General features: G+C 47.2%; 1 protein-coding gene across 1 annotated transcript in view; it reads left to right on the forward strand.

Moving 5' to 3' along the window:
- LOC107285624 (RE1-silencing transcription factor-like) overlaps positions 1 to 3,450 on the forward strand; it is a gene marked incomplete at its 3' end in the record, with an annotated part of 11,524 nt that overhangs the window by 4,674 nt on the left and 3,400 nt on the right. The window lies entirely within an intron of this gene.

The raw sequence follows: 3,450 nt of genomic DNA on the forward strand, positions 1-3,450 counted from the left end.
TATATATATATATATATATATATGCTAAACCAAATAAATAAATAAAACGAACACCAGGGTAAAATCATTAAACTGTATGAGTTTAATGCACTAAACAAATGCCGAGCTTTCGTCAGCGTTCTGCTGACATCATCAGGGCTTGATCAGCCAGTCCGTGGGAGTGTCTTTATAGATTGAACACAGTCTGCGCACGGCTTTTAGTGCATTAAACTCATACAGTTTAGTGCATTAAACTCATACAGTTTAATGCATTAAACTCATACAGTTTAATGATTTTACCCTGGTGTTCGTTTTATTTATTTATTTGGTTTAGCATGGATGCACCCAGGGATCATGTTTTTAGCATATATATAAATTTAGTCATAGTTTCCTTGCTCTCAATTGGGAATTCAAAATCACCAATGAATTTGAATAATGGAGAGTTCAAAACAAATGAAAGGAATCATTTGCACATGGCACATAGTAAAATAATGCAATTTGCTACCACAGGATATGGTGATAACTATTACTTTGGGCAGTTTTCATACTCCTTTCATACACGTCCATGTAGGTGTGTTAATAATCCTATCCCAAGATGTAGAAACCTTATGAGGATAATACAAAGTGAAGGACCCAACATTACATAATATATAACATTCAAAGAGTTGTTGTTGAGGCCATCTAAATATCTCATTGTCTTTTTAGTTCTTTATTCCTATTGCAACAACTAGATCAGGGGTGTCAAACTCAATTTCATTGAGGGCCGCATCAGCATTGCAGTTGCCCTTGGGGGGCCGGGTGGGTGTGGCCAGGGTGGGTGCGGCCTACTGGGTGGGTGTGGATGGAGTGGGTGTGGCCTACTGGGTGGGCATGGCCAGCTCTAAATTGTTCGCGTCAATGGTGCCTGTGGGGGACTGGGCAGGAGTGGGACAGATCTGAGGGTTTCTGGCAGAAGGGGGTGGGACCAGGGCAAGTGCCAAGGCATGGTCCACTGGAGGAGCCTCACTGTTCCTCTCATGCCATGTGGGGGGGGTTGGATGGTGTGGGCTGCCCGGAGCCCTGGGCAGCAGAGGTCAAATGCCCAGCCTGGCCCTCGAGCACCCGTGGCACCAAGCCCAGCCCCACTTCCCCAAGGGGGAGCCCAGCTGCACTTACCTCCTCCTCAAGGCTGCTGCTGCTGTGCTTGCTCTCCTTAGCCAGGTTGTTCATGATGGGTACCAGGGCAAAGTCAGAGGGAGGCCCATTCCCTCTCCATGGGAGGAGACCCAGCTTTGTATCCAAAGCTTCCTTAGCAATAGGTGGGAGACCGCCAGGATAGGCAAGGGGATGGTGAAAGGCCAGCAGGGCAGGACTTCCCTCAGACCCTCCCTCTCCTTTCCTTCTTTTCTTCCTTCCTAAGTACAGAGTGGTGGGAAAATATTTGAGATGAGGGAGGGAGAAAAACAGGCAAGAAACGCAGTTGGGGAGGTGTTACCCTTCGTGAGGAATGAAGAAATGCACCATCGCCTGGAAGTGGCCAGCACATCGCCCTCACCTACTTCACATACCTGGTTTGGTGGGCTCTGGGGGAGGGGATGCCATGAGCAGCATGAGAGTCAACGTTACCTGCGCAATGCTGCCAGCCTGCCCGGTTTCAGCAGGCAGTGAGGCGCTCTCCTCACAGCGCCGAGAGGCTGAGCCAGGCAGCGTGAATCCAAAAAGAAGTGAGACATTGCCCAGCCCCCAGCCTGCCCGGTTTCGGCAGGCAGCGGGGCGCTCTCCTCACAGTGCCGAGAGGTTGAGCCAGGCAGTGGAAAGCTTGCCAGCTTTGCACCTTGCTGCCTGCTGAAACTGGGCAGGCTGGGGGCTAAGCAGCATTGCACTTCTCATCAGATTCGCGCCACCTGGCTCAGCCTCTCGGCGCTGTGAGGAGAGCGCCCCGCTGCCTACCGAAACACCTCCTCCGGAGCCGGATATGTGAAGTAGGTGAGGGCCATTTGCTGGCCACTTCCAGGCGATGGTGCATTTCTTCATTCCTCACAAAGGATGACACCTCCCCAGCATGCACCCAAGGGGTGGGGCCAACGCGGCAGGTGCTGGTTCCTCGCTGTTTCCAGACAGCCATGTGGAGCTAAGACTGAATGTGTTTCAGCATAGATGGCCACCACAAAATTGTACATTGGCTCCCGGCCAGCCGGCCTGGGCCAGGGCCAAGGCAGTGGGGGCCGTTCCCTCACTGTTTTCAGGATGGCTTCGTGGGCCACATGAAACCACTTCGCGGGCCTCATCCGGCCCCCGGGCCTTGTGTTTGACATGTCTGAACTAGATCATTGTGGTTTTACAGCTGTGATACAATTATTGTTACCTAGCAACTTAAATAAATATATAAGAATCAGGTATGAAAAAAATGTAAATATAGTCAGCTAGCTGCCATTAGTCATATTTAGAATCTTAAAAGGTAGCAAACACATTTATAAATAGTGCAAATTCTGTGGTTAGTAGTTGTAATTTTAAAAATACATTCAGAAATCACTTCACCTTGGTCCTTGGTATTGGTACCAGAAAAGTAAAAAAAATAGGGTTTTTTTTCTCTAGAAATTTTGAATTTTGTTTACTAGGCTGAACTGGATATCTAACTTTGAATCTCATTTAAAGGAAATATTGAATAATATTGTTGCCATGAAAACTCTTATTGATTTCTGAGTATAAACTCAGACAAAGAGATTATTAGGCAAAGTATGCTTGAAATAGAGAAGGAACATGCTTCATGTTTTGGAGAATTTCAAAGTGATTTTGGATGCATTGTGCTAGTTTTAAAGAAATAATTGTCTTAGTTGTATGTAATATATATATGTGTGTGTGTGTGTGTGTGTGTGTGTGTATTTAGAGAGAGAAATCTTTTATAGGTAAATTTCTCAGTAAAATATGATTTTTGATATACTAACTGTTGAGTAGGGTATAGTCTTTTGTTCAGGCTAATAAATTCAGAAGTTCCAAAATACTACTATGTCTCAAGCAGATCCCATCACTAGAAGTGAGATTGAAGTTGGAAGAGAAACTCTAAGCCAAATTACAAAGAACAGTAATAATCCTTTCCCTGTGCTGAAATGAAACTGATGAAAATTTATTTGAGCCAGAATATCTGTGACATTAAGTACATGGCCTAGTCCAGTGGTTCTCAACCTTTTTAATGCCGTGACCCCAACTGGTCGTAAGTTGAGGACTAAACCGGTTGTAAGTCGAGGACTACCCAACCGGTCGTAAGTCGAGGACTTTCCCTGTCCGGGAACGCTGCGCATGCGTGGTTCCGCCCCCTGCGCCGGCCGAGGCGTAGCTGGCAAGCGGCAGAGACGGAGCAGGCCGACCACCAGCTGGCCCAGCCCAAGGGAGGTAAGGCACCCGCCGGAAAAGGGGAAAAAATGGCGGACAAAAAAAATGGCGGACAGCCTTGCTTGGCGACCCCCGTGAAATGGTCGATCGACCCCAAATGGG

This window comes from Protobothrops mucrosquamatus, unplaced genomic scaffold (assembly GCF_001527695.2).
Source record: "Protobothrops mucrosquamatus isolate PMUCROS unplaced genomic scaffold, P.Mucros_1.0 scaffold199, whole genome shotgun sequence".
Taxonomy (NCBI): domain Eukaryota; kingdom Metazoa; phylum Chordata; class Lepidosauria; order Squamata; family Viperidae; genus Protobothrops; species Protobothrops mucrosquamatus.